Below are 26,427 nucleotides of genomic sequence, written 5' to 3'. Positions count from 1 at the left end.
TTTTTCTGGGCACATTCATTTGCCAGGTAAGAGACCAAAGTTAATAACTGGGTACTGTGGAAAGAGCACAGGTCCACAAGGTTAGTCTGAGCTCTTACATTGATTATTTCTCATTTAATAAGAAATATACCAGGTTCTGTCTGGATTGAGGGCTGATGGTACAAGGTGACCTCAAGGAAATGCATGCCACTAAGCAGCCACTTAGTGTCTTGAATGAGATTATTTTATTTCCTCCATTCTCTTAGTAAATCTATGATATAATGGGATGCCCTGGTTTAAACTGGATCCCAGTATTTACTGATGTTTCAGTGCCCAGCAATGGGAAAATTTCCTTAAATTAAATTTACTAGGACAAGATTTGTGCTTTAAATATTACAAATGTTTTCCTGAGGGTGGAAACTTGAATTTACCTTTGAGAGTAGATGGCTCTTTTGTTTGAAGGTCGGGGAGGGCAATAAAACTTTAATAGGAATTTCAGTTAGATTCAAGTAAAGACTATTGTGAAACTGAGATTCCAGAAACAGAAGAGTAAAATTGGTCAGCAGAGTAACTTGGAAAGTTATCTTTCTAATGGATGAGGTTGTGTTTTCCTGCATTGTGTGTCCTCTGAGGAAAACTGATTTGTTCCTGTCTGTGGTGCTGAGGGGAGTTAGGACCTAACTTTGCATAGAAGAGAAATGCTCAGGGTGAGCCCACGGTGGGGAGGAGAGCTGGCTACTGCCACAGAGATGTAGGTTGGAGCCTAAAGAGAGAGACAGCTGAGAGGAGATTCCTGGAGGTCAGGGCATATGGACTCTGGGACCTGATATTTTATTTATGGATTTTATTGCTTTGTGATTTCTATTTGGTATCCAAACACAGACACACACACTCACACACACACACACACACACACACGCACATTCTGTTCTTTGTTGTTTAGAGGGGATGTTAAGATACTGCCATACCGCCTGTGTCGGTGCTAAGGAGTGTGTGTGTATGTATGCGTATGGTGTGTGTGTGTGTGTGTGTGTGTGTGTGTGTGTGTATTATGGGCTTGCTTCTGTTTGAAGGAAGTAGACTCAAGATTACGGCGGTATCATTAAGAAAAGCTGAACTCCATTCTGAAGGTAGACATGGGAGAGTAATATTTGCTACAGACTAGAATTTCTAGAGTCCAGCAAGACTCCCACACCACTGAAATTTAGGCTTGAAAGAAATGTCTGATTCCCAAAAACTTTATGATCCTTACAGTGTAGAAACTAAGGTTTAGAGGCAAGATAGTCGCTAATAGGTGACACGGAAGTAGTTTTCTTATTTCAAATCTTAATTGGTAATTCTGATTCAGGTTATCATGGTCTAGATTGCAGCAGAACAATTCTTCCATTAAAAACAACTTGATTAGCTGGATTAAGAAAAAAAAATCTGTTTAAAGGCATCTGAGAGCTACCAAGGCCACCAGGACGTGAGCTGCCAATATTCCAGAGAGAACTGGTTCTCGCAAGAGTGAGCCAAATATTCTAGATCACGTTTCCCCTCAGGATGTTTGCCAGTTCACAGGAGAGATGAACAGAAAGGCTGAGGTGACAAACTCAAGCTGGTACTAAAAGGCAAAAATACTGAGTAGAGATGGTGACAGCCTTTGGAGTTGGAGAATTCAAATGGTATTGCGTGCTACCAAAGTGGCCAGTTATTGAGAGCCTGAGAGCCTGGAGGGAAAAGAAGGGAGCTCAACACTTGAACCTCTTTTCCCCTCAAAGCATTCATCCATTCAGAAGTGGCTCAGGCCAAGAGATGGAGACACTTAGGAAAACAGCTGCTCCTAAGAGGCTGAAAAGTTATGCAGAGATGTTGGCACTTCTCAACACTGGAGAACTAAAAACTGAACTTCAGTGTGGACAGTTTCTGATAAACAAGCCAGGCTTTCAGTGGGTATCCCTGAAGGATGACATTCTGGAAGTAAAGATAAAACATAAGTATATCATAATTTACGAAGACTGCAACCCACCCTTAAATCGGCTAAAACACTGCGAGTATTAATGTTATCCGGTCTTCATCTACCCAACTACCAGAAAATGAAAGGAATCATCTAGAGAAAATAACATCAATGCAAAGCTTCTACAAGGCCTGTTTTCAATCAAAAATGTCAGCAGTCCAAGAAATGTGACAAAGAAAAAAAGAAAAAGAGAGAGACAATGGAAACACATCCATACATGGTCCAGATAGTGATATGAAACTGAACAATGACATTGCAAAAATGTGAAACAACAGGCCATTCTTTCATGTGAATTTAGATGTAAAAATTTTAAACCAAATGTTAACAAATTAAGTCTTGCAATGTTTTAAAAGGATAGCATATCACAAACAAAATATGTTTATTCTAAGAATATGAATATGATTTAACATTTAAAAAATAGTCACTTAAATTCTCCATAAGCAGAAAAAAAGGAGGTAGCCCAGGATATTCTCAATAGATACAGTAAAAGCAGGTTACAAAACTCAGCCTTCATTTATAAAACAAATGAACATTGTAAGCTAGGAATAAATGGAGATTTTCTTAAACTGATAGAAGGTATCTACAAGAAAACCTACATCAAACCTTTTGTTCAATGGTGATATATAGAAATCCCTCGCTCTCAAGCCTGAGAATGAATCAAGGAGATCAGAGTGAGCTCTGCTACTTATTTTTGTACTGGAGTTCTTACCCACTATAATAATTCAAGGAGAAAAAATGTAGAAGAATTATGCAGAAATAAATAGCACAAACATTATTCAAAATGATATGACTATATATGTAGGTAATCCAAAGGATTCTACAGATAAATTATTGTAATTAATAAATGAACTCAACAAGGTCATTGAAGATAATGAATACAAAATCAATGCATTTCTTTATACCAGCAATAAAGCTTTTAAAAATGAAATGTAATAATAGACTTCGCAATTGCGTTTAAACAAATATCTCACTTTAAATTTAACTTAAGAAGATCTAAATAAATGGAGGTATTTACCACAAGTGTTGATTGGAAGGTGTAATACTGTTAAAAAGCCAACTTGTCCCAATCGGTCTGTAGATTCAGGACCATCTCAATCAAAATCTCATCAAGATTTTTTTAGAAATTGCCAAGCTGATTCTAAAGTTTGTATGGAAATGAAAAGGGCAAAAAATAGCTAAGACAACATAAAGAAGAACCAAGCCAGAAGACTTCCAAAATAGGATATCAATCCCTTTCATAGAGCTGTAGTAGTTAGGTTAGTGTGGGTATTGGTGCAAGAGTAGATAAAAGATAAAGGAATCCAGAAATAGACTCACATGTATGGACATTTGATTTATGACAAAGGTTTCTCTGCAATGTAGTGGAGAAAGAATAGTCTTTCAGAAAATGTTGCTAATTCAACTGGATATTCATAAGGAAAAAAATTGGAACTTGACTCCTTACATCACACTTTGCACAAAAATAAATCTCCAATGGACTCTAGATTCATGTGCAAATGGTAAACATGAAAACTTCTAGAATACAGAAGACAGAAATACATTCATGACTTTAGAAGTAAGCAACAATTCTTCAGTAGATCACAATAAGCATTAACATAAATAAGAAAATGAAAAATGAACAATATTACAAATAAGAATACAAAAAATACTAATAAATTAGTGAAAATGCAAACCTCATACCATAGGTGAAGATATTTGCGATATTTACAAAAAATATGTAAAAAAAAAATATATATATATGATAGAATGGGAGATACAATAAAGAAATCTGCAAAACTTAAGCAGATATTTCACAAAAGAGAATGTGCAAAATGGCCAATACACAGAAGAAAAAGCCACTAAACCTCATTAGTGATAACAGAAAAGCAAAGTAAAAACCACACATACATACCACTTCATGTACACAGAGCGGGATGACTAAAATTAAAGGAGAAGAACCAGCGTTGCTGAGCATGTAATGTGGACAGCTGGAGCTCTCATATAATGCTGGGCATGTATAAATTGACAACACTTTGCAAAAGTATATGGCAGTATCTACTAAAGCTGATCATTAGTATGTCCAGTATTTCAGAAATTCTATTCCAGAGAGATGTGAGCATATATGCACCTAAAGATATGTACAATAATGTTTATAACAGCTCTATTCGCCATACTGAAAAAAAAAAAAACCCTGAAACAATCTAAATGCTCTCATACTAGAATATATAAATAAAATCGTTATACATCCAATGGTATACTATTCAGCAATGAAAATGATAAAACCATATGCGAGAATCTTACAGACATAATTTTGAGCAAAAAGTAGATGTCAAAGAGTATATGCTTTATATAAGGTTCAAAAGTGGGGGAAAACTAATTTATGGTAAAAGTCAGGGCTGTGATTGTCTTTGGGAAGGAGAGGCAGTGAACGACGGGGAGGAGTGATCAACGTCGTTCTGGAACGATAATGATGTCCTGTTTGCTGATATGAGTGCTGGTTACACAAATGTTTTCAATTTTTGATGATTCATCCATGTACAATGTTAACATTTTTTCTCTTTTCTCTTTTTATATAATATTTGAATACAGATATTTACTAAAGAAAAAAAGAAAAACATTTAAGACCACTTGGTGGTGAGCGCCATCATGCCTTCCAGGAAGAGGGCAGTTAATACATTCCTGTCAAAAGAAAACCTGCACCGGGAACACGGAGATGCTGGGTAAAGGGGGGTTAACTCTGCGCCAAGCTGTCTGGGGGACACTGAGCTAATGCCTCAGATAGGACTGTGGAGATAAATAGGTATTTTCCCGGCACAAAAAAAAAAAAAAAAAAAAAAGACTGTGAACCAAAAGAACAGCATGCATTGAGAAACTTTCCAAGACTAAAAATTCTGAAAATGCAGCAACTTCCTGCAAATGCTGAACTAATTGCTAAAGTTTTGCGACTTGAAGGCCTTTGCTCCGTTTCACCAGTCTGTGAAACAGAAATGAAGGGAAAGAATATCAGCTCTTCATGGGGCTGATTACCATTTGCTCCCTCCTGCTGTCTACCTACTAGACAAGTAGCTACTCATTAGCCCCAGAGGGAAGGCTCGAGAAAGGAAAAGGGGAAAAGTCAAATGAATTAATTAAGCAGCTCTGGCCAGAGGTTTGGTAGGAGGAAGAGGTTGAAACTAATGGCTAAAATGAGTCTGTTAGATTTAATGAAACTCTTAGTTTGGCTTCCCTGTGACTATATGGAGAAATGGGAATTCGTTTTAATTTGCTTTTTAATAGTTTCCCATCTGACACAAGCTCTTGTACACTTAATTCAATGATTAAAAGTTTTAATGTATAGAAGATGCTAAGAAAAAAACATCTATTTAAACTTTAGGTATTGATTCCCTGAACAAATGCAAAATATGAGAACAAAAATTACCTTAAGAAGTCTATTTTTTAACAACAAAATATATACTGTTACAAAGATGCATTGGGAAAACGACATTTGCTTTCTGAAGTGTATGTAGCAAATGACATTATCATTCTGTTTCCTCTTTCTTTCTTTCTTTATTTCCTTCTTTCCTTCTTTCTTTCTTTCTTTCTGGAAGATTAGCCCTGACCTAACATCTGTTGCCAATCTCCCTCTATTTTGTATGTGGGATGCTGCCACAGCATGGCTTGATGAGCAATGTGTAGGGGGATCCTAACTCATCCCAAGCTGCTGAAGCAGAGTGCATCAACTTGACCACTATGCTACCAGGCTGGCCCTATATTACAACTTTTTTAAATCAACTGTTCCTAATATTTATTTTCCAATCATGGAACAGACACCAATTTTAAAAATAACAATATCTTCATTCAACAGAATTCTTCCCTGGATCATTCAACTTTAAGCAACGCCTTCTAGAATGTAGAGGATTTCATTGGATTGGAATGTTTCAAAGCTACCCAAGAAGTATATATACTGCATTTGAAAGCAAATTCACTGGCAAGTGACCTACTGAGGTCTAAATGTTTTATTTTAGTAAATCTTCAGAAAACAACCATATGATTAAGATGTGCTCTTCCCAACTTGGTCTACTGATTCATCTTCAGTGAACACTTTTCACTGACTATTTGGGGCCTCTGGCATGTTGGCCCCCATATGAATAGACAAAACATAGAGAAATGGTTAAACAGCAATGGTCCAGCAAGGCAAAAATGGTAAATATTCACAACGGAGCAATGGCAGAGGAGGAATGAGAAGGTTTATATTGAGCTAAGAGAAAACAACCACAGAGAAAATGGCACTATGAAATAGAAACCAGCCATTTCTGAAATCTAATTAAATCTGTAAAAAGTCATATGTGGTTAACATACTTGCAGAACATGCACAAAAATGATGGTATCCATATGAATCTATGAATTAGCAATCGTCATGGCAAAAGGATATTAATATATGGTTGATGGAGACTCTATACTTTAAGTCAGAAGTCTGAGCAAATTATGACTTAGATCTGAGTCTGAAATATCCTTCAATGTCTGAACCTAGGAAGTTACTAATTTACTTCAGTTTGGTATCAGCTGGTATGTGATTGATCTGCATAACTTATCAGTGGATGACCATGAAAAAATGAGGTGATGAAGTGCTCAATTATTTCTTTCAAAATGAATTTTCAAGTGTAGGATGTATGGTTGGTGAGCACTTCTATAATCTAGTCACAATTTCCAGATATGGAATTATTTAATTTATAAGAACAATCATTACATGGATTTCTACATTAGTAGTAAGAACAGAGTGGAATTAGGAGCACAAATTATCTACATCTCTTTTGTAAATTATTCCAGGGACCCTATGCTTCCAAGATTGTTCCCTTATATAGCATCACAAATAGGAAGGGTATGGTATTCGCTAACCTGCTCTTAAGTGATCCACCCTAGCCCTATTAGTCAGGGTTCTGCAGAGTAACAGAGCTGTTAGGAGATATAGATATATCTATATAGATATCCAGAGAGAGATTTGTTTTAAGAAATTGGTGGCTTATGAGATTGTAGGAGCTGGCAAGTCCAAAATCTGCAGAACAATTTGGCAGGCTGGAGACACAAGGAAGAGTCAACTCTGCAGCTCAAGTCTGAAAGCTGTCTGGAGGAATAATTCCTTCTTCCTCAAGGGACCTCAGTCTTTCTTCTTTAAGGCCTTCAACTGATTAGATGAGGCCCACCACGTTAAGGAGGGTAATCTGCTTACTCAAAGTACACTGATTGAAATGTTAATCTCATCTAAAAAAACAATGTTCACAGAGACATTTAGACTCATATTTGACCAAATAACTGTGTGCCGTGGCCTAGCCAAGTTGACACAAAATTAATGTGACATCATAGTAACATTCATACTTCCAGTAAAGAGTCTGATTTGGTCAGATTGTTACTTTCTAATATGGAGCACTGAGTAGGGAAGAGCTTTTCACCAGGATGTTAGAGGCTGTTAGCTTCTTTCACATCCACTGTATAGTATTTACCTTTGCTTCTTGCCCTGATCCCTGGCACTTCTGGTTGTGGGCAAAGTACTGGATGTGGTCTACTAGATGCCCATGAACTCTGACAGATTATGCAGACAGAACTGCTGGGGCTGCTTTCCTTCTAAATGCTAGGAGTAAGGCGGGCTCTTAGACTTCCAGAAATTCCTCCCCATCCTACGTCCAAAACGTGTATGCCACTTTATAACCTGATGAGCAATGCATGGGCTCCAAAAAGAAATCTGGAATGTTATCATTCCCTTTTAAGTGGCCTCATTTCTCTACCAAGTATACAATGAAATGCCAAATTGTTTTCGTTTTTGTTTATTTGAATACCAGTAAGGAAAAATTTCCCCAAGTGATTTTTCCTTTTCCCTTTGAGCAAATTGTTTATTCATATTATTTACCCATCCATCTGTTGAAATCTTACAGTTTTCCTTACACATTTGGTCCTTTTTATGTACTGAAGATATTAATATCTTTGTATGTTTATGGTATCAAATATTAGCATTTCATTTAGATATTTTCCATTTATTTTAGGTATATTTATTTTAATCAATGGAAATATAAAACTTTATATTTTCAAATCTGTCAATCTTTTCTTTAATAACTAGTAACTATTCAATATGCATTGATTTTTTTTTTTTAAAGACTGGCACCTGAGCTAACAAGTGTTGCCAATCTTCTCTCTTTTTTTTCTCTCTGCTTTATCTCCCCAAATCCCCCCCATACATAGTTGTATATCTCAGTTGCAGGTCCTTCTAGTTGTGGCATGTGGGACGCCACCTCAATGTGGCCTGATGAGCAGTGCCATGTCCGCACCCAGGATCAGAACTGGTGAAATCCTGGGCCGTCGCAGCAGAGCGCACGAACTTAACCACTCGGCCATGGGGCCGGCCCCTAATATGCATTGATTTCTGTGTGTACAACTTGAACAATCCTATGTATTCATAAATTTGTAATTTATAGGGCAATATACACTACATAGTAGAACATTAGAGAAAATACAATTAGGTTTTTTCCTTTTTTTTTAAGGAAGATTAGCTCTGAGCTAACATCTGCTGCCAATCCTCCCCTTTTTGCTGAGGAAGATTGGCCCTGAGCTAACATCCATGCCCATTTTCCTCTACTTTACATGTGGGATGCCTGCCATAGCATGGCTTGATAATTGGTATATAAGTCTGCGCCCAGGATCCAAACCGGCGAACCCCGAGCTGTCAAAGCGGAGAGCATGAACTTACCCGCTACGCCACTGGGTCGGCCCAGGTTTTTTCAATTTTTATAACACTTTTTGCTGAAGTTCAAGTGTTGAATTTGTGTAAATTAAATACATATATGTGGTAACTCAATTATATCCTTTTTTCTTTGTTACCTAAAATTTGATTAAAAGGTATTCTCTAATCTTTCTGCTGTGGGTCTAGTGCACAAAATCAGAGGTGAACCTAGTAAAGCCATTCAGTCCTCACCAGCATTTCCTCAGGGGGTCCCTCCCTCTGATGGCTGAAGACCAGGCAGAGATCTCCACATTCTGAACATCCTCAAATGCTGTGGTCACTGTGGGGCAGAAAGCATTTTTTTCCAATTGTCAACTCCCTCAATCCCAGGACAAACTTAATCTTGGCCTTGGTGAAACAGTAGATTTTCTGTGCCTTCAGTATTCGGGGCCTAACTCTTGGAAACAAAAACACTTGGTTGTGCATTATTTTCAGGGCTATCCGTTGCAAACTCAAAGGTGGACAACTGTCTCCTGGTGGGAAAATGTGTGTAACTTGCAAAGCAAAGTCTTGGCTACTTGCCTAGGGGTGGTGAAAAATACCTTTCATTCTTTCCTAAGAAGATCATGGTCACTAAAACAATGTATGGTGGCTGATATTTTAACCCTGATATCTTAACCTCTCAGTTAATCTCTCTGCTTTATATTTCAATTTTGAATTCTGATTCAGTTATTCTGATGATCTGCTGTAATAGCTCTTGGGTCAACCCATTCATCTGGGCCAGGTTTAATAGCAAATATATTGGGAAAAGGGAAATTCTGAAGACAAGTCAAACAGCCTAGGTGCCAAACTCTAAGACCAAATCATAATTTTTGGAATCCCAGACTCTCAAGTGATGTGGAATTGAGAAACATGGACAAAAAGTTAGTTAGGTGTTCCCAACAATCTCCAAGCTCTGTCATCTAAAACTTCCAGGGGTCACCTAAATCATGTTTCAAATGGCTTTCATCTTCCCTTATCAGGTGATGAATTAGCAAGGAAGACGAAGCGTGTCAAGCAGTGGTTCTCAACCAGAGGATGCTGGGCAATGTCTGGAGACACTTTTCATTTTCACATCTTCTAGGGGTGCTAAACTTACTGTTTTCTAGTGGACAGAGACCAGGGATACTGGTAAGCATCTTACAAGGAAGGAGAGCCCCCCAAAAAGACAAATGATCCAGGGGCTGGCCCCCTGGCACAGCAGTTAAGTTGGCACATTCCACTTCAGTGGCCTGGGGTTTGCTGGTTTGGATACCCGGTGTGGACGTACACACTGCTCATCAAGCCATGCTACAGCAGGCATCCCACATATAAAATAGAGGAAGATGAGCACAGATGTTAGCTCAGGGCTAATCTTCTTCTTAAAAAAAAACAAAAAAACAAATGATCCAATCCAACATACCATTAGTTCCAAGGTTGGGAGACCCTGGTATAGAGATTTGAAGGATCTGGAATCAATCAGACTTACTTAATATCCTAAATCTGCTATTAGGTTCTCTATAGCCTAAGTGTCCTCACACATAAAACGGGTATAAAAAGTCTTACTTAGGAGGGCCGGCCCAGTGGCGTTGTGGTTAAGTTTGTGCACTCTGCTTCTGCATCTCAGGGTTCACAGATTTGGATCTCAGCCGGGCACCCAGCACTGCTCGTCCAGCTATGCCGTGGTGGCATCCCACATACAGAAGAGAGGAAAATTGGCACAGATGTTAGCTCAGGGCCAATCTCCCTCACCAAAAAAAAAAAGTCTTTCTTACGGTGATGGGATGGCTAAAGGAGATAATCCATACAAAGCGCTTATCATGCTGTCCCCAAAAGAAGCATTCAATATACATGTTATTATTCTAAGCATTTTTATTATCAGTTTTCAATTCAAGAGGAGTAAAGAACTTTTCATGTTAAAATAGAAGAAAAATATATTTAGGAATACAAACAAAGGTGTACATTGTATACACAAAAAAGTTTATATACAATTTTAATCATCCTGCATTGGAATTGAGATCTTTCTTGCGTTGCCACACACTGGCATAAATTTTGGTTTCAGCACCGTCTCTCACAATTGAAAATTGCCCCTAAGTGATACCAAAGGAGTGATGCAGTGTATTTGTAAACCAATCACTTTAAAATAGATATACTGAGTATCAGCAAACATACTGTTTCCTGTTTCAGCTCCCCTTGGTAAAGAGTCAGCATTCTTGGGGCTGTTGGAAAGACTTTCTCTGTTGCCACTACAGACGTTGTCTCTTTGGAGATACGTGATGTGTGTGCTATCTTTAGGTCCTCATAAAGTCATCGGTCCCTAAGGGTGCAGAGCATGGCAGGGTCCTTTCTCCAATACTGGGTCACATTTTGTCACGGGCACCCGGGTATCTCACAAAGTCAGTCATGAATGTCATCCCTTTAATGTCTTCTCTCTAGTCTTCATTTCTTACAAGCAACTTCTTGTGTGCTTGAAAAAAGTTTCTCTTCATAGTCAAAAGAAACTTCAGACACAGCTCTGTGTCTACACTCCTTTAAAAAATCTCTCTCCTCTACAACTTCATCCTAATAAAAACATCAAATCAAACAATAACTCTGGAGATATTGTTTGATTAAACATAAGAATTTATATTCTCAAAAAGCAAAGAACTTTATATGTTCGCTATGAAATCCTAATAAGGTAATAGAAACTTGCTTTATATTTGTAGATCTATAGTGATTATATGATACAAAGCAACAGACTGCCCTTCAAGCATATTAGTTTCTCTGTGTCTAAGGATAGAAAGTTGATTGCAGATTCTTTCCTCTCTCTCCTCTTCCCTGACACCACCCAGGGTCAGAGTCTGATTAGCTAGAGCGTCTTGTTGGGTACAGCATTCATTCAGAAGACACTCATATAGATTTTGCATGTTGTCTTCACTTTTGACAGGGTAGCAGTAATATCCTACCCCATAATAGTTTATAACTCCTGCTGGCAGAAGTCATGGGATCAGAGAATTCTTCAATGGAATGAGCCATGTAGATCAAAGAACACTGAATCAGAATGTGTCTTGCAGGCTATTGAGCTCTCAATTTAGGTAGAAGGAAAGTGAAGTGAAAGAAATGAGATGACATCAACAGGCCCCATAGTGAGGTGGTGGTAGATCGATAACTCCATTCCCAGTCCCCAGGACTGTGCTGCCCAAGCAGAGAGGAGAGAGCTATGGGTTACTGAACTGAAAAAACATGCTATTATAATCCAGGTTACTTAAGAAAGAGGTCCAGGACACGGACCTTGAACACAGAATTATAGACTGTATCATAAACACATACCATCTGGGTTGTTAATCTAAGTACATACTTGCTCATTTAGTCATAAAAACTTAAGTTTAACAAAGGTTTTAAAGATTATATCCCTCTGCCCTCTGGCATCCAGTGGTTGGATGGCCTCTACTACGTAAATAGGCAATATTCAGCCACTGTTCTTGAATCACTCAGGGAAAAATACATTTGGTGAAATATCGCAAAGTCACCTACTCCCTACCTTCTACCTGCTGATTTTCAAATGACTGCTTCCCAAGATCTAGTGGGTAAATTACAGATGTCTCAATTCTGCTGGCGATGGAGTTAGCCATGAGCATGTAACCCAGTTCTAGACAGTGAGATTGAAGCACAGAGCATCTGAGAGTTTAGGGGAGCCTCTCCTCTTTGTCAGTTATTTGGTTTGTATCTGATAACGACATTATGATAACCATCTTGAACTTAGGAGGGGAAAAGACTAGGAAGTCAGCCAATGTACTAAAGATGGTAAAACTGAACAAAACCAAAAATCTTGATCCTTAATGACATGATAGTGCTGTTGAATTAATCCTGGAAAATTCCTACTGAGGAACTCCAGTTTCAATGAAATAACATAGCCTTATGGTGTAAGCCAACTTTAGTTGACTATTTTGTTACTTGCAGCCATAAACACCTTAATTTGATAGTGCTCATTTTAAGGATCCTTCTTGCTTCTGAGAGAGCCCTTTGAAGGCAGTTTTACTTGTAGATAGTTTTTTTTTCCCCACTTATTGAGCTGAAATGTCTTTTCTTTTAACCTCCACTCACTGATTCTAGGGGAATCTACTAAGATCAAACAGTATAACTCTAACAAAGCAGATCAGAGGGCAATTTTTATGTTAGGACACAAGCAGGTATAAGACATAGTGTCTGATTTCTAGTAAGAGAGCTGGGACACATATCTAACGTAAAAATGACGCTAGTCATTGAAGATTAAAGATGAAGTGCACTGAAAATTCACAACAGTTTAAAGTTCCTTTCAGCTGGGCAGTCAGAAGAAGGTAATATTGGGAGAAGAAAATATCTGAGTTGGACTCTAAAGTAAAGTCAAATTTAGCATATGAAGTTGGGGGTGTGGAATGGGAAAGGGGAAAATGGGATTCCAACATTTTGGGTCAAAAGATGAGAGAGTTGGATCAGACTGGGAGATAACAGAGGAAAAGTCTTACCTATTGATAGGGGAAAAAATGAAGAAAACACATCAAAACATGGAAGAAATCATGGAGAGAGAGAGAAAGCAGTTGAGAGAGAGACAATTTCTGGTTCCATTTTCCCTGTGAGGTTCAGCTCTGCCTCCTGCATCTTTAGAATAAATTATTTGTTTTAATCTTCTTTTTAAGTATCTCAAGGGTGTTCTTTATAACTAAGTTAATCCTGACTAAAACCAACATCTGCAAAGTATACAATTGGTCACTCAGGGGGTATGTAATATTCATATATATATGTTGCTTTAATATTATGGTACATTAGACACCCAATTATTTCAGAGGAAGGAGACGTGTACTATTATCCAAAGTTACTTTCTAGAAACTAAAAAAACAATTTTTTATATTCTTGAAGGTGATGGACATTTAATGCACAACTCTACATAAAATGTTAGTAAATTAAATTTATGATTTAAGACCATGCAATATAAGCACAATGCTGCTTCAACATTGTTGACATACCTAAGTCTTATGAAGATGACAACTATAGAAATGAATGGAAACTTGCCATTTTTATATAAAAACATATTCAAACACAGGCACTAGGTATATACATGCCCTGCCATATTTATTGTACAACAGCCCTCCTTTCTAGCAGCTTTGATTGGCTTCTGTGCAAATATATATGTATATGAGACACTAAGCACATATTTTGGTGGTATTCTCTACGCAGGACTAATGATAGCTAATCTCTAAAAGAAGATAATACACTAAGAGAAATTTTATTTAGGAAAAACAAACATTTAATTCATTAAATTGCCAGGGAGCTGAATTAAGATTTATAGTTTCCTGATCCTATGGATTACTGGGCATAATTATTGAAATTGTAGGAATCAGGGAGTCCATGGTTCGAAAAGAGAAATCGACTTTCTGATGTCATTCTTTCATTATTTCACACACGTGTACACACACACACATGCATATGCCGGTACCTCTACTTCCCTTCTTTTTAAATTAGCTAATACTTAGCAACAGTTTGACGTTCAGGCAACTGTGGCTGAGTTGCCTAATTATTGGTTTAGCTTTGGGGTGCAAGCCTGGGAAAAGGGGCCATAAGAATAAGAATTATTTATTACCACTTTATTGTGATGAGGGATAAGAATGGGGAATAATTTTTTTAAGTATTCAAATGGTTATAAACAATAGGAAATATAAATAAGTGGGTTAAAGTCATCTTTTTAAGACCAAGCATTTTGCTTGCCTGAAAGAAAATACTCCCAGGTTCATATCAGTTGAGTAAAGCAGATTTTTGACACATAGTAATAAGTAAATTAGTTTGAAGTCTGTCCAAACATGCTTTTAAATCATACTTGTTGGGGCATAAATTGTTATCTTGCCATGAGTTCAAAAAGCAAATGTGGAAATTGATGGGAGACTTCTAAGGCAAATAACCTAAAAAGATGCTAAGATTTTTGGAAAGAAATATAAAGGCATGTAGTTGATTTATTTCATTTATAGGTAGTCTTCAAAAATAAACTCAGGGTAAGCCATAGAGAAGAGGTGGGAAGAACACTGATATTCTTGGCTCTATTATGGACTTGGGAAAACTCTGGTACACTTTTAAGCAAACAGTTCTATGGAAATAGCAGAAATTCAATAAACATTTGAAAAATTCAATCTGTAGTAAAGTGTTCTTATTCTTATGTTTGTTACTTAGTCTTTCTAAAGATAAATTTTGATGATACCTATCACAACCCATCAACATGTGTTTTTGAAGGTGCAAAGTATAGATTTTAATTACTATGAGAAGTAAATAAGTGAAAAAATCCACAATCTCAAGGATGTTTCAGTACTAATGGGGATAGGTGGTCTACAAAGAAGCAGAATGACGTAAGGGGAGGGGCAAATAAAATCCAGGTAAAAGTAGGTACTAATTTTGAATGCTAATCTGCCTTCAGCATTCAATTTCTAATCTGAGAAATCTACCAGGTAGATATTATTAACCACATTTTACATAAAAGTAAACAAAAGTTTAGAGAGTTTAGAGAACACGCTGAAACCCACACAGTCAGGAACAGAACCAGATCCAACACTGAACTAGATATTTCTCATTCAATACCTCCATAGGCCTCCATTACCACATACTGTCTTTTTGATAGGGGAGCATATAAAAAGAACTTATTCTGATTTTCTTGGGATAACAGATAGCATTGAAAAGACAGAAAGAACCTAGAACAAGGAAAAGTGGGAAGGGAAAACCATTCTGAGAAAGCTCCATGAACAAAGAGATGAGGAGTGTGACAATAGAAGGCATACTTCCATGATTCCATGATATTCTAACTTGTTTTCTATTTCAGTCCAAACTCTAGGCGGATCACTAAAACTCTCAAGGACTTTCTAGTGGAGATGCTTAGGGAAAAAGACAGAACATTCTACGAGATTATTAGGTCAGGACAGTGAAGCAAGCCAAAGAATTCTTAAAAGGTTCATACCCTCAAAATGAATAATTCTCTATGCTTTGCACAGAAGAATAAAACATATGTGCATCTGTTGAATCAGATTGCTCCTAGAAAGCAAAAATAAGGTCTAAATAATCCTTTTAGTCCTCATAGACTCATGTGCAAAGTTAATCCTTGACAGATATATGTCTAATAAGTTATCAATCCAAATAATAGTTTTCTGCGTTGTAAATTTTTTTTCAAAAAAAGGCCTTGCATCTCTGTCTGATAGAATATTTTGGGGCAGGTTAGCATTTTTGAGGCCTTCATGTTACATGTTTGACCTTTGTCTCTATTATTTTTATGTTTATAGCCCTGAATTAGTACGAGGCCCATAATATTGCTTCCTTAACCACTGTGATCAGTTGAGTATTGAAGAGAGAGATGATATGAAAATATATCATCAGTTATGATATGTCTTTATCTCACACTACTGTGCCTAAAACAATATAGATGTATAATAAATATTTTTTTTTGAGAAAGAAAGTTGAAGAAACATAGCCAGGGACAGAGGAAAGAAAGGCTTTGAGTTATCAAGGCAGAGTTATCTAAAGCAAATATTTTTTTTCTGAATTCTAGAAATACAGAGGAAAACAAACAGACGAACAAACAATGAATAACTTGTAATATTTTGCATTCTCAGGTTTGAGCTGAGCATTATTCGTCCTATATAGTAAGTCTCCTGATTTTCCCTTCCAAGGGCCAAATGCCCACCTACTTCTGCCATTTTCCAGTTATTCCTTTGCAGTCGTGCTTAGGACACAACTGTGAATAACTTGTAGGTATTTTACGGAGTTATTTATTGAGTTTTAAGAAGATGATTCTACTGTATTAACTTCTTAAAAATTGAGAGTCTGTAGTCTTTCAAAAGGCAAGCAATTTAGCAGAGAAAAGACTCATCAATCTCCTTTCTGTCATTTGCCAGGAAAAGCAATTTGTATAATTGATTGTCTAAGCTTCCTATTAGTAAATCAACATACAGCATAAATACATGGTTTCTTATAGCTAAAGTTGCCCTTCTCATCAGAGATAGGTAACCAGGGCCTTTTAAACTTGAAGGTAAATGAGTGCAGTTCCAGCTACCTTAACTTCTTAAATAAAGTTAGATGTTCACTGGCTCTGCTTTGGACACCCTGCCTTAGATTTTGAACATTTTGGCAGAGGGGAAAAAGCATTGTTAGAAATTAAGTGATCCCTGAGATCTCAGCCAATATCCACAATGATCTAAGAGAGCCAGGATATAGGCAGCACCTTGAAATGTCAGACACTGGGTCAGACATGTCAATGTAAGCATTATCCACTCTACTACAGGATGTGTGGTATACTGTCTGCTATGTCTACTGGAGCTGCTTAGTAAAGATGGAGGGATGCAAGTCTGAACAGGTGCATGAATTCAGTTTTGGATGATAGATTTTTCTTCAGAAAAATCAGCATCATGACAGTTCTACATAGATTTAGCACTGATTAACATGATTCACAACTTCTTTCAGGTTCTATTTAATACTCTGTAGTAAAGACGCTACAATTCTTATTCACAATTCACAAATTTAAGAGGCAATATTTTTTTAAAAAAGACCGTGTCCTTGGAGCCCTCCACAAAATGTTTGCACCATCAGCTAAAACTTGCAGTGACTCAAGGAAAGTACTTAATGAAATCAACTCCCTCATCAACTAAAGTCTAAGAAGAGAGTAAACACACCAACTTAAGCTCAATTCTATAGGCAGCTGGAATTTTTATTTAAAATCATTCCTTGAAAGTGTATTTTTATTATATAAATAATTCATAAGGCATTTGCACTAAACTACATTCACACACTGATAAAGACAGATACATTAATATTTCAGCCTTCCCACCTCCCACTACACTTGCTTCTCAAATCCTTTGCTCGCCAGAAGTAAACACCATTCCGCTTTGCTATGTATCCTTCCAGAACTTTTTCTATGCATTTTCATACATATTTATGAATATTTAGAAAATTATGAATGTTTGGGTTTTTCTCCTCCTTCTTCATATATTAAGTGTACTGTATAAGCTTTTCTACCATTTGTCTTTGTTTTTTTAACAATATGTCTTGGCGATCATCGCGTCTCGGGAGGCGTGGACCTCACACATTCTCATCACTGAGGCCTATTATTTTATAGATGGCTGTATTATAAATTAATTAGTTTGCCTCTTTATTCTTTTATGGGGCATAAAGTTGAAAAAACTTACATTTCTTAGTGTGTGGTATAGTATCATCATTGGTCTTTTCAAGATCCTCCCTTGTTGGATTTGGTTTATCCACCTTCCATCTGATCTCCATGAAGGTGTTGAGCTGTTGTTGCTGTATCTTTTCTGTCATGGGGCAGGTAACAATCCTTCCATTTAGAACATTTAGAAGTAAGAACAGTGCACAAATAAATCAATATCCTCTGACCTTTTTCTCTCTCTATTTTTGGGACCGAATGTTCTGCTCTAAGTTGTCATTTTCCTACATGTGGACAAAATCATCTTCTTATTCCCCAGGTGTTTCTCAGAGTTTCTACATACTTTTCTCAGTTGTATCCCCATCCCTTCCTCTCTTCAGTTATGTCCCTATGGCTGGCTTTGAGAGAGTTGGCATCACATATTAGTTATCCAACTTCTCTCACCTTCCTATCTTAATTCCATTATTGATACAAGTTAAACACTATTAGCTGATTTCTTTCTATTTGCCTTAAAGGCACTGTTGAATAAAAATCCACAAACGTGTTCTGTGAACATGTGCACACATTCATCAATAATAATAATAATAGCAGCTAACATTTACTTAATGGCTACTTTATACCTGCTACATTTATAAGCTCTCCAAAACATTTATATTGACTCATTTAGCTCTTTCAACCACTCGATGGAGTAGATAACATTGTAATCCCTATTACTGAAATTGCTCCTAATAGATGAGGAAACTGACCATGGAGAAGCAAAATAAATGGTCCAAGGCCATATGATGGAAGGACTACAATCCAAGCCCAGCCAGTTCAGTTCCAGAGACTGTGTTTGACTCCTACTCTCTACTGCACCTAGGTGTGGGGGTGCCAATCCAAAGACTCTACGTATTCTAAATTTTAACAGCTAATGAAAAATCACCTTTAAAACGGCTCTGTATAAATTTAACTCCCAGCAAAACCTAACAACAGTGGTACTTGTAGTCTTTTATTTTTGTCTGTCTAATCAGGAAAAAATATCTCAAGATTTAAAATTTGTGTTTCTGCTGGCAAATCTTTAGCTATAGAAATACATTCAGTTCTTCAGAGAACATTGAGTTCTTCTGAATTGTTGAATGCTGTGCTTGAAAGACAATATAGAGATGCATTCTAGTCTCTTATTTTATAAAGGAGAAAACTGAGTGTCTGAGAGTTTTAATGACTTCCACAAATTCCCAAAGAATTAGTTACAAGGTGTGAGGGGAGCACAGAAGTTCTGTCTCTCTTTTTTAGGCTATTCCTTCTAATCCACACTGCATCCTGCAAAAATCTCCCTTAGTAATCATACTCTTTTATAGGATTCCATGTTGATCACCATACAGCTGTACCAAGATACTGCAATGGGATTCCAATATTTTACTAAAGACCAGAGAAGACACATGGAAGGCAGCGTCCAGGTTAATAGTACTGTTTTCTAACCTCTGGTACAATCTCCATGAAGAATAAAATATCAAGAGGATGGAAAATGAAGGGCAACCCTATATATCGAGTCAGCCCATTTGTTTCTGGCTACTCACTAAACCTGTTTATTTTAGCATTTATTTATGCCACGGGCTCCACGATTACAAAATCAGCCAGAGATTATCCAGAGGATTAATGATAGAGAAGACTCATAGAATTGTGGAACTGGAATGGATCTCAGAATTCATTTACAGTTAAGCTTACAACACCATGTGACAGATGAGTGATGGAGGTCTAGAGATGTCAAATGACTCGTCAAAATTAACACTACTAGTTAGTACCAGACCAGGATTTGAACGTAAGTTTTCCAAGTATTAATTTCTACCTAAACAAGAATTAATCCCCTCACTCATTCAACAAATGTTTATTAAGGTATTATTAATTGCTAAATATTGACCTAGGCATTGAAATTTGATGACAAGACAGATATTGTCACTGTTTCCACAGAATTTACGGTCTAGCGTGGTTAGAGGACATGGAAAGTGACTTCTCTCAGCTCTTGGTGTTTACTTCCATGTGGCAAGAGTTCCACCAGGGTTAAGCTCCTGGCCTCCCTCTGCCCTTCTGGCAGATAGAGAGAGATTTCCGTCTGATTATTGCATTTGGATGAGTAAATGGGCATGCCTTGCTTATTATCTCCTCTCCTTCTTGTCTGGGGGCTTCTGTTCTTGCCCTGCTTCTCTTGTAAATGTTGATTTGGCCTCCAGTGGACCAGCGTTGTCTGCTATCAGAGGCATCAGTCTGTCTAATTCTGGACTTCCTATCAGGTACGCCACTTACCTTCAGATAAAAGCCCCCTTCTCAAAGTATAATTGCTTTAGTAGCAAAAGTGGCAGTTTACTCTCATTTGCCTACCTTTTTGTCTTATTTTTCTATTGGTTCCAAAGTTGCTGAGGAAAAAGGATGCTATATTGTTGACCGTCATTAAACCGTAACAAAGAAATCCAGATCAATTGCTGTGATAACAAAAGTCTAAGGCCCTACAGAAACATGTAGGAGGGATTCAGAAGATATGAAAGTTTTACCAGATAACTAATATGAGGTCATACAATTCTGATCAGCTGCCTATATTTTATTTGTTTGTTTTTAATAAAGGGCTGCTCTTGCTTTAGAAACAGGCTTCTTTTACACTAAAATGATATTATAATTCTTTAAAGAGGCATTCATTATAATAAGTGTCTATCCTGAAGCTCTTGCAAGAGTTTCTTTTCTGATATGGCTATGGAGTGGTGACCCATCGCACGGGCCCTCAGAGAAGAGTTAAAGCAAAGGCCTAAAGTATTCTTTTCTTTAAGAAAAAGCCAAAATCTTCTGCCAGATGCACCACATTACACACACTTATGACTTTATAGATGGAGTCTAAAATGACAAGTATATAGCATAGACACTTAAAGTTCATTTAGAAAAGCACAGAGTCAGTCTGTGATGGTTATTAAGGTATTGTCTCTTAGTTTTAGGTCTACATTCTATACTCTGCTTTGGGATGGTATAGCTGAGAATCTGAAAACCACATTTGTCCTCTGTCAACTGTTCCCTGTAGGTTATGTCAATAGGGGGCGCTAGAGGGCAATTAGAAGGCTGGAGGAGTAGGAAGAGAACTGACTGCTCCTTTCTGTTTATGCTTTCTGTCCTGTTAACATCACCCTGGCAATGGCAGTTGGCTCCAATCTCCTCCTTTCACCTTCTGAATTGGAGAACTACCCCACTAAACCCTGCCTCCCCATTCCTCCAGAGAGACAGTGCTGCTGAGTGGCAATGCCCTCTCCTCAGAGGTCTGGGTCCCAGCTCGAAAGGGTCTTTCAAGTTCCATAAGGAAACCAGCGCGCCACTTCAAAGGTCTGAGTCTCACTCTAGAGCTTCTGGGTTCTAACAACCCCAACTTCCTCTCTTTGTCCCCTAGTCCTAGGGCTGGGGCTGCTCCCTGCAGTTACTAACCCTATCAACTTGACATTTCCTGTTGCCATTTCAGTCCTCTAATACTTGTTTAACCAATTCTGTATAATTAATTGTCATGGTTTCTGTTTTTCTGCATGGACCCTGAGCAGTCACCAAAATGCCAGTCATACCTTATACATTCAGGAAAAGAAATTAAACTCCCAAATGGTCATTCTCTAATCATTCTGGATCCATAGTTGATAGATAACAACAAATTCAATATCCAAGTGAGGTCTAGAACATGTTAACGTTGCCCTTTCATCAAATAAGGTAACTATGTGGGCAGAGTGATGCTCAGCAACAGTTCTAGAAGTAAAATGCTTAAAAAGCAACAAGAATATCCCACACGATTATCTCCAATTAGAGTGAGGGTCAAAAGCAGGGATCTTGGCAATGTGACCTGGTTGCTGAGAAATTAGCTTAAAGCAATCATGCACTATTAAAATTTGTTTCTCAGATATGTTATTTTGCAACTAATGTTGCCTCCAGGCAAGAGTAAATCAAGAGAGAGAAAAAAAATCTACTCGTTCCTACTTTACATTGAAAGATCACTTAGAGTAATCTAGCAACCAAAATTTGTGCAACAGTGTTAGAAACCAAATAAAAATTCTATACTTTGCTTCATAGCCAGTAAAAAATTGCGCCATTTGAAGATAATCTATTTGTGGAGTCTTTTTCTGCTCCCCTATCTGACCCTGTGATCAGATTATATTCTGGTGCTTGGTTACAATAAACATTTCATCTTCAGCATTCCTTGAGTTTCTACGTATGACGATTGTTTCCATCAGCGTGCCTTTCCTTTCCTTGTGTTTTCCTTTTATTTTATACTTTTAAAAATAAACAGCAATACCTCTGGATCTTCAATGAGGAAGGAACGTATGAATCAGTAATCCTTTTCACCAACTGTTGGAAGAAGTCCCGATGCCAGCTCAACCAAACCCAAGTTAACATATTGCTTACAAAAATATGTCACACTTATTATTATTTTACTCTTTTAAAAGATTAATAAGTTGTAGAAATTAAATAGTCAACACTAGGGTCTACCTTATTATTACCTTATTATGACATTAGTTTATGCAGTTGTGAAATGTGATCCGTCAGACGTCAGGGGCTGGTGTCTAGTGAAATGCTTTAACAATCTAGCCTGGGGGCCAAGGCAGGTTTTACCAGTGTACTTAGATGTACATGTTTTACAAGAAGGGTGGAATTTCTGAGTTAAAATGACTGCAGTTTGCAGCTTCATCTCAGAAAATTAGCTCATGGAGGAAATTCAGATCTCCTATGTGTGTTTCCTTTATTTTCCTTCCCTTCAAACGTAGACTAGTGTTAGCCAAAATGCAGGGTCTTGAGGAAACACATAGGTTTGATGTAAAGCTTTCATAGGTAACTCTTGGCAATTTGATGATTAGGATGTACAGAACTAAATGCATCTCTCATGATTTAACAGTTTATTTGCCACATGTAATTAGAATACACCTGTATCATTAAAAGGCATTGGCTAAGCTTGGATGGATCCTGATAAGTAGTTTGGGAAGGTAACATATGGAAGGAAGGCATGGTCACACACCATAAAGGATTTTAACACAGATTATATCTAGAATGATAGTATCATCATATTTTAGAGGTACAAGGCTTCATTAGTTCAGCCTCCACATTTCACTGGTAGGAAAACTGAGACCCAGGGAGAAAAATGTGTTTTTGTCTTAGTCACACTACTATTTAGCAGAAAATAGAACTGGAGAATGGTCCCCTGACCCCAAGCCAAGTTCCATTGTCCCCAACCATCTGTTGTTGCCGCAGTGACAGGCCACACTATAGCCACTTCCCACAAACGTGCATGCTTCCCAGAGGTCACCAGGTAACCATCCAAATGGCCTTTAGTTTTTATCCAGAAAAGTTGAAAGACTGTTCACTTAAAAAATTCATTGGTTTTGTATTTTAAAGACATGGACATAAATGACTTGGCTGGAATTGTTTTTTGGTTCCATGTTCTCTGACAGGGTGGAAAAGTGGATAGGGCCCTCCATGGGATCAGGCACAGACATTTTAAAATCAACACACTGTCTCTAAAAACCTTGTCCACTGACACCGCCACCCCTTTGGCCAGTGATCATGACAACCCTCTGCCTTTACCAGCTTATTTTAGAACACGTTGTATCGACATTTCTAAAGTTTCTTACAAGGAAATAATGCCAAATATCTCAAAATATTCATGTATAGAATAAAATAATGAAACTTGGTAAATAGATGTTGATTACATGAAATGTTGTTTAGTAACTATTGGAAACAATAGAACTTCAGGGCTTAGGACTCTGGGTTGAGGTCTGCTTACTCTTGATTAGGATAGAACATGGATTTCATTGGAATTAAAAAAATAAAATTGGGGCCTATATTTAAATTAGCGAAGAAAGATTTGGGCTGGTTTGGTGTTTGGTTTAACTGTCATCACCTGAAATCTTTGTTTTGCAATCAGGTTGGTTAGGAGCTATTTAGGCCAATGAGTTTATGCTTCTTCTGGAATGAGCAGCAATAGCTTCCTTGAAAACTGCCACAACCATTTCTGTCGAACAGAGCTGTCACACCAGGTTAGTGGAAATGTTTTTATACTATGTTTCTATTAATATTTTATAAGAGCACTATATTTTACCCGAAAGCAATGAGAAATGTAGATGTTCTATGTTTCAGGCAGGATTGTGCTGTGGTGCTTAAAATCTCCATTACCTGCATTTCAAGAGAGACAAGAAGAAAAGAAAACATGTATCCTGATTAAGTTCTCTCTTCTTTATCATTAGTTTTCTAAGTTATGGAGATGACACACTTCTTACGGTTGCTATGCCCAAGTGTTAAACAGATAATTAAAACAGAAGAAGTGGTAAATAAGTATTTTCGAAAGCAGTAGAGCTATGACTTCTGGATACACACAGAAGTTTAAGAATCATGATAAAAAAGGAATAAATGTGTACTTATACACACATATCTATAAGCAAACATATTTATTCACAATTATTCATAAAGTTAGCATAGTTACTGCCTTTATCTTGTTGCAGGATAATTTTCAAAGGATCTGTTGGCTTTAGTAGGAATTCAGACTTCATTTGTGACTCACATTTATAAGCATGAAGGAGAAGGAAGTCTGGGGGTTACATGTGGACCACCATGGGAAGGAGGCCCGGGGCAGGATGCAATTGACTGGTTTCCAGTTTGAGGGACTCTAGTTTACTGGGATGTCAAGGTTATGAGTTTTCATGTTAATGATTCTCATGTGGGGGCAGGAAGGGGGTTTCTGGAAAAGGGTTGAGCAATCCCCTTCCTTTCCCTTCTCTTTCTTTTTCCACCAACCTTCCACTTTTATCCCCATCCCTTTCCCTCTCTCTCTTTCTCTCCCTCCCCAGTCCCTCACATCTCCCTCCTTCCCCCCCTGCCTCCTCTACCCTCTTCTTTCATTGTCAATGGTGGTGACACATGCTGTGTGTTCCAAGCCAGAAATTAAGAGCTCTGTTGACTCAAGTTAGCCTTTTGTTTGAAAACTTGTTTATTCCCATGCTACACTACTTTCCTCAAATTTATAAAAGATCAGGAACACAATTTATAAGCTCTATAATGTTCTCTCCAAAGATCTTACTTCTGTCTTGTATCCAATTTTTTAAATATTTTTCTTCTGTAGGTATTACCCATTTGATTCATTGCCACGTACTCTCTTGCTCTGTGTGTCGTAGAATGGAAATTCATATGATTCATTACTTCAGGACAATGTCTTAGCCTAGAGTGAAAGGTTATATACACTGGAGACTTGCTGTTCTTGGCATCTTTCCTTTAGTTTCTTCAAATGAAGTGTAAATGGTGCAATCTGATCTTGGAGTGACAATGTTGGGTGTTTCATAATAACTTTATTGGGTCTAAAAGATACGTGCTCTCTTCATACACTTCCTGTTCCATCATTTATTGCTTCTACTCATAACACTGAGTTAAAAAAATGTAAGGGTCTTCTATCAAATATTTTCTAATTGCAAGTTCAGTTTGCTTCCTAATATGATAACCACAATGGAAAAAGCCATAATGGAATGCAGCACTGTTATCTGATTTACTTTACACCATGAACTCTGTTTAAAATAATTGCATCCTGGTTGCATTTTGTAGTACATATATTCATTAGTGAGTTATTTCATAGGGTATAGATAATCTTCTGTTAAGTGATAAGCTGGATGACTTATTTTAGAAAACGCTATGTTGGGGTTCTGAGAGACTACTCCTTATTACTAAGTGGGTTCTGTGCACTTAAAAATTGAAACTGAAATAAATTACAGGTAGGTACACATATCACCTTTATTACTGACAGAGGTCAAGTTGTAGAGTTAGGTCTATTAAAACAAATGGGCTTGCTAACACTGAACCGTAGAATCAGATTTATCCACATCAGGGCAGCAGGGGTCCGGGAGAAATTTCCCATCGTGGAGAAAGCCGTGGGACCATCATCTGGCGGGCAGTTTGTACATGAAGGAAGAGAAACTCCCAAGAGAGAGAAGGTCAAGGCTGAAAGGCACATGCCCAGTTATTCTTCTCACATTTATCAATCATAAAGGTTATTGTCCCCCACCCCCACTCCAGAAGCTGAATGAGTAAAGGATTAAAGAGGAGTTAGAAGGGTATTTAGGGGAAATTCACTCCTCATAGGAACTAGTGAGGAAAAAGTCTGTCCTGCTAATACGCTGGACTAGAGCAAAGGGAATCTGGATTCTGATTCTAGTTTCCCAAGTAACTGACTCGCTCTAGGACCTTGGGTTCTGGTTCTCTATCATACTATCTACAGAAAAAAGCCTGTAGTGTTGGTGAGTTCCAGGGTCTCTTTGCTTTTCAACATAATAGAATTTACTGCCATTTGTTGAGCACTATTCTCAGGCACTGGGTCAGAGCATCTTATGTATTTTCTCACTTAATTCTCACTTTATAAAGGCTCACAGGGGTAAAGGACAGCTTAGGCTGTACAACATGTAAGGGGCAGATTCAGGATTAAAATTCAAGTTCTGCAAATCACCCTGCTGCACTCATGATATGTGAATCATAAGGCCACACACAATAAATATACCATCAAAGAAGCCTTAGTATATTTCTTTGAGTCCGTAGGCCAACAGATATTCCTCAAAGTGAATCAAGATTCATATGGCACCTGGTCTTTGTAGTACAAAGAGC

At 37.6% G+C, this 26,427-nt stretch overlaps 1 long non-coding RNA gene across 1 annotated transcript in view; it reads left to right on the top strand.

Annotated features, from left to right (window-relative positions):
• The first annotated feature begins 23,722 nt into the window (after positions 1–23,722).
• The window catches only part of LOC124234269 (uncharacterized), a 90,309-nt gene continuing 87,604 nt past the window's right edge, over positions 23,723–26,427 (top strand). Inside the window, exon 1 of the long non-coding RNA XR_006887263.1 lies at positions 23,723–23,825. This is a non-coding gene — a long non-coding RNA (uncharacterized LOC124234269). The remainder of the gene's footprint in view (positions 23,826–26,427) is intronic.

The sequence above is a fragment of the Equus quagga genome, unplaced genomic scaffold (assembly GCF_021613505.1).
Source record: "Equus quagga isolate Etosha38 unplaced genomic scaffold, UCLA_HA_Equagga_1.0 73442_RagTag, whole genome shotgun sequence".
NCBI classification, from domain to species: Eukaryota; Metazoa; Chordata; class Mammalia; order Perissodactyla; family Equidae; genus Equus; species Equus quagga.
Note: the sequence above shows the minus strand (reverse complement) of the source record. Positions and strands in the feature narration are given on the sequence as shown.